This window comes from Rattus norvegicus, chromosome 2 (assembly GCF_021556685.1).
Source record: "Rattus norvegicus strain SHRSP/BbbUtx chromosome 2, alternate assembly SHRSP_T2T, whole genome shotgun sequence".
Lineage (NCBI taxonomy): Eukaryota > Metazoa > Chordata > Mammalia > Rodentia > Muridae > Rattus > Rattus norvegicus.
Window position 1 is genome coordinate 87,422,247 of NC_141535.1, and position 5,984 is coordinate 87,428,230.

General features: G+C 41.2%; 1 pseudogene across 1 annotated transcript; it reads right to left on the reverse strand.

Annotated features, from left to right (window-relative positions):
• Positions 1 to 3,147: 3,147 nt before the first annotated feature.
• LOC148006667 (heat shock cognate 71 kDa protein pseudogene) lies at positions 3,148 to 5,271 on the reverse strand (annotated as a pseudogene). Its single transcript, XR_015674314.1, has one exon. The product of XR_015674314.1 is annotated as a heat shock cognate 71 kDa protein pseudogene (transcript).
• Positions 5,272 to 5,984: the final 713 nt, after the last annotated feature.

Here is a 5,984-nt window from a genome sequence, read left to right on the forward strand (position 1 = left end):
TCACTTGGGGAACACTAGATTTCTAGTTAAGCCATTTAAAAAAGAAATAGTGGTTCACTTATCACAGGTTATGACATGCTTAAAATTAAGCTGTAGGTTGATAAGTTGAGCTTCAAATGTCACTGAAGGCCTATTATCACAGGTCTTCATATTATTATCATAGGATTTTCTATGTCATTCCTATTGTAGGATTGCATACCTGTCTTCGTGGTGATAGATGTAAGTAATTGGTGAGTTCCTCAAAGGAAACCTCCAGAGACATATCTGCATGCTATGAACAAATAGAAAGCATTATTGAATGCACTCATTTAAGGAAATATTTTATATTAACTACTTTATCTTATGCAAATAATGACAGGTACAACAAACAGGTAACTGTGGCATGCATTATAGTAAAAATATATCTTACACTCTAAGATACGGGAACTTTTGCTGGACCTCACAGCCAGTTAATATAATCCACTGGGGTCACTTAAGTAAGACTGATATCCTTCGGTATACTCAGCCTGTTAAGAGAACAATATAACAACCAACATTACTTGCCTTGTATTTCCAGTGTAATGAGCTTTTACAACCTAAGCCAAGGTATAGCTATACTCATAAAATATGTATTCTTTCACTCACCTGACCCAGAGAGCATTACATGTGTATTGTGGTAATCATTTTCTAGAAACAGAAAATAGGCTAAAAGTGGCAGTATAAAGTGAATATCCACCATAAAAGCTGAAAACAGTATTCAGGTATTGCTTGATTAGTGTTTGTTTCTTATCTGGCTTAGTTGGAGTTGGTGACTTAATCCCTTGTAAAAGTCTGTTAAAGATTTCCCCCACTCCTTCCCCCATGCAAGACTTTCTGTATTGTTCATTAAAGGAGAGAGCAAAGCCTTTTGTTAGGGACACACACACACACTCAGAATTACAGGACCACAAACACAGGGACAGTATTCAGGCAGGCACAGTTTCAGACTTGTATAACGACAGGACAGGCAAGGACAACAAAAGACAGGAATGAATTAGAGCATTCAAATCTGTGTTGGCTCTTGTTTTAAAGGATACCAAGAGGGGAGTATTTTTATTTGTGTCCTCAGTGCAACACCCACATATTATTGATGGCTGAGTTTATTCAAACATATGTAGGGTATCATTTCAACATGTTCAACTTTTAAATAGATATGAGCAAAAGGTCTTTAAAATCTTTTAAAATTACCTTCATGTCAGTTACTAGAAACTCGCTTATCTGATCAGCTCCTTCATTTTAAAATGCAATTCGAAAGGTATTTACTTTAAAGCCTATCTCTTTGCATTTAGTTCCTGTATGCTATGACTCAGGCTGCAGCCTCCTCAATGTTTAAAGACTATTGGTATCTTATGAGACCAATGATCAGTTTCCAATAGACTAGGCACAATGTTTTATTAGCATTCTTATGCCACTGTGAAAGCTTCTTGCGTGCTTTTACAAGGAACACTTGGCTTCTGCTCCCACTTCCTCCTTCCTTGTAAAGTTGGAAGAAAGGGTGATTTGGCATTCCACCAGGCTACACAACTTTGCCTTTGAGTCCTTTTGTAGACTATTGTAATATATACTTATTAGATTTCACTCTCTGAGTTCCTTCGAAACATTTTTCCCTTGGTTCAATATCTAGAAACTCTGTGAGGCCATATATTTGGATAGTGTATCACAGGTTTTCACTTCCTACATGGAAATAATATGTCTGATGAAGAGTGCATAGGCCAAATTGCTAGGAATGTTAACTGTTAAAAAACAACAACAACAGCAAAAATCACCAGGCCTTTCCAAGTTGGAGAAAAGGATTTTGCAAAGTTATCATAACTGCCTGCTTATATAAGAGAAAACTTGCTGTGTAGGGAAGGCTCATATTGATAGCAAGCTGTGGTGAGAATCTGGCAATGTCATGATCTGTCTCAGTTTCTCCTTTGATGAGAATGTGCTTGATGAGGTCTCTGCCAAAGGAGTAGTGGAATCACAGCAAATCCACCATGACTACCCAGCGTTTAGGTGGTTGCTTGAGAGCTGAACCTTGCTCCTTTTGTTTGGTCAGTAAATACTTTACCACTGAGTCATCTACCCAGCTCTGGGATAATCTGAATTTCTTTTTCAGATCCTCAGCTTGAATAGTAAAGTAGGGTTCAGTCCTGTTGCAAATCACTACATATTGCTACTGACAAGCTTCCATCTGAAGACTTATGATGAAACACAGCCTTGGAGCTCTCTGTGAGCTTACCATGGGTCCAACATCAAAGGATGGTTCATTTAAAAATGCTTGTCACTGTGAATGTGCAGATAACAGAATGTACTCTGTTCCAGTCTCTGGTTTTTTTTTTTTAAATTATCAGTAATCTCCTAGGCCATCTGTATACTGCATTTGTTCAAAGAAGTTGTCTGCAAAACACTTTATATTCCAAATAAGGGTGTATTCAAAATATAAGCTTGTTTTGAAAAATTAAATGAAGTTTGGTCAAATACTTTCTATATTAATAATAATCTGCATAAAAATTATTGTGTAGTGCTTCATTTGATAATCTTGAACTGTTTTTTGTTTGTCTTTCTGCATGTGTCTGTGGTATACATGTGGGAATCTATATGCGTCTGTTTTCCTGTGCAAACCTCTGCGCATGCATGTGAAGATACAAGGCTGGTATCAGAAGTCTTCTTGCTCACTGGCTGTATTGTTCACTGACCAGCATCTCACAGTGAACCCAGACTGCTATTGCAGCTATTCTCGTTAGTCAGCGTGCTTCAGTGACCCTTGTCTCTGCCAGAGGAGTGGTGGAATCACAGCAAAGCCACCATGACCACCCAGCATTTAGGTGGTTTCTCGAGAGCTGAACCTTTCTCCTTTTGCTTGGGGAGTAAACACTTTACCACTGAGCTATCTACCCAGTTCTGGGATAATCTGAATTTTTTTTTCAGTTTCATCTCTCAAAATGGAAGTTTATATTATACATAATTGCATACTCCAGCAAGAATAACTATTTATATATTATTTTTGCTTCATATGAATGACAAATTTCTGGATAGATAATTTTATTCTTCTTTTTGCTGCTTTTTTTAACTAAACAACAACAAAAAACACCTAAATTGGTCTCTTCTTGTGTTGCATAGTTTAAAAAATTTTATATGTATATATTTTTCTTTTTTTTTTTTTTTGGTGCCAATTTAAATAGTTTTATTATTCCATGTTACTTGTTTTGGGTCCCTGTGGAACAATGCTATACCCTCTACTTTGACTTAATCGACCTCTTCAATGGTGGGGCCTGAAGAAGCACCACCAGATGGAGGAGCTCCTCCACCAGGGAAGCCACCAGGCATTCCTCCAGGCATGCCACCAGCACTCTGGTACAGCTTGGTGATGATAGGGTTGCAGACCTTCTCCAGTTCTTTCTGCTGATGCTCAAATTCTTCCTTCTCCGCAGTCTGGTTCTTATCCAGCCAGCTGATGATTTCGTTGCACTTGTCAAGAATCTTCTGTTTGTCTTCATCATTGATCTTGCCTTGAAGTTTCTCATCCTCAACAGTTGCTTTCATGTTGAAAGCATAAGACTCCAGCGAGTTCTTAGAGGAAACCTTATCTCTCTGCTTCTCATCCTCAGCTTTGTACTTCTCAGCTTCTTGGACCATGCGCTCAATATCCTCCTTACTCAAGCGGCCCTTGTCATTGGTGATGGTGATCTTGTTCTCCTTTCCTGTGCTCTTATCTACAGCAGAAACATTGAGGATGCCATTGGCATCATTGTCAAAAGTAACCTCAATCTGAGGAACCCCACGGGGTGCTGGAGGTATGCCTGTGAGCTCAAACTTCCCAAGCAGGTTGTTGTCCTTGGTCATGGCCCTTTCACCTTCATACACCTGGATGAGTACACCTAGCTGGTTGTCAGAGTAGGTGGTGAAAGTCTGGGTCTGCTTGGTGGGAATGGTGGTATTGCGCTTGATGAGGACAGTCATGACTCCACCAGCAGTTTCAATCCCAAGGGAAAGAGGAGTGACATCCAAGAGCAGCAAATCCTGAACATTCTCAGACTTGTCTCCAGATAGAATGGCTGCCTGGACAGCTGCATCATAGGCAACAGCTTCATCGGGGTTAATGCTCTTATTCAGCTCTTTTCCATTGAAGAAGTCTTGCAGAAGTTTCTGGATCTTGGGGATTCTGGTAGAACCACCCACCAGGACAATATCATGGATCTGTGACTTGTCTAGTTTGGCATCTCGAAGGGCCTTCTCTACAGGGTCCAGTGTGCCACGGAACAGGTCAGCATTCAACTCCTCAAATCGAGCACGGGTAATGGAGGTGTAGAAGTCAATTCCCTCATAGAGAGAATCAATCTCAATACTGGCCTGGGTGCTGGAGGAGAGGGTGCGCTTGGCCCGCTCACAGGCAGTGCGGAGACGCCTGACAGCTCTCTTGTTCTCACTGATGTCCTTCTTGTGCTTTCGCTTAAACTCAGCAATGAAATGGTTGACCATTCGGTTGTCAAAGTCTTCTCCGCCCAAGTGGGTGTCTCCAGCTGTTGATTTGACTTCAAAAATTCCATCCTCGATAGTGAGGATTGACACATCAAAAGTGCCACCTCCCAAGTCAAAAATGAGCACATTCCTTTCAGCCCCGACCTTCTTATCTAAGCCATAGGCAATAGCAGCAGCAGTTGGCTCATTGATAATTCGAAGTACGTTGAGGCCAGCAATAGTTCCAGCATCTTTTGTTGCCTGTCGCTGAGAGTCATTGAAGTAAGCTGGCACGGTGACCACGGCATTGGTAACAGTCTTTCCAAGGTAAGCTTCTGCAATTTCCTTCATTTTTGTGAGAACCATTGAAGACACTTCCTCAGGATAGAAACTTTTTGTCTCCCCTTTGTATTCGACTTGGACCTTGGGCCTGCCTGCATCGTTCACCACCATGAAGGGCCAGTGCTTCATGTCAGACTGAACAACAGCATCATCGAACCTACGTCCGATCAGACGTTTGGCATCAAAAACTGTGTTGGTGGGGTTCATTGCAACCTGATTCTTGGCCGCATCCCCAATTAATCGTTCTGTGTCGGTGAAAGCAACATAGCTCGGCGTGGTGCGGTTACCCTGGTCATTGGCAATTATTTCCACCTTTCCATGCTGGAAGACACCCACACAGGAGTAGGTGGTGCCAAGATCAATGCCAACTGCAGGTCCCTTAGACATGGTTGCTTGCGTGTAGGCCCAGCTGTGCTGATGACGAGACCACACAGAGACCCCCGAGAGCTGGCTCCGCGTTCAATGAGCGTATATATTTTTCTTAATTTCTAAGGTTTAACTTGTGAAGACTAAATGAATATACTCTTTAGAGCCACATCTGTATTAGTAGTATTTTGTAGAAATATCATCTTTAAGAAATAAGGAGGGTATCACTTGCTGCAGGTTGGTGAGTTTGGGAAGGCAGGTACATGTTAGACCCAGACACATGGCCACAGTTCCTGTTGACTGCTAAGACTCTTAATAGTTCCCTAGGCTAAGATTGCTTCTGAACACAGTACCATTGACCATGGCTTTGGTATTTCTCTTTGCTTTGACGTTCAAAAGAAATCTGAGACTAAAATCTGAGCTGCTTATGAGGCATGTTCCCCAGCTCATATGTCTATAAAATAAAAATACTACTTATTCCTGTGACAATAAAACCGAATGAACTTTGGGAGCAGTATCTGGTACAGTGAGCAAAATATGCAAACATTCCCAACAGACGCTCAAAGGTCACACAGGCTTCTTTTAAGCTACTCTTTGGGTACAGGATTATATTGAGCAAGACATTATCGAGAATCCAAGTGATGGTGTTCAGAACACAGCTGGGTTGATCTGGTTGTCAGATTGCTAGCTGGAAACTGTCTCTACTTGGTGAAAATGGAAGCAAGAACAATAAAAACCTTCATTTGAGGAATCACTATCTCTAACGTATCCAAAACTTGTTTTCCTCCTCCTGCCCCTAGCTGGTTCCTTCACTG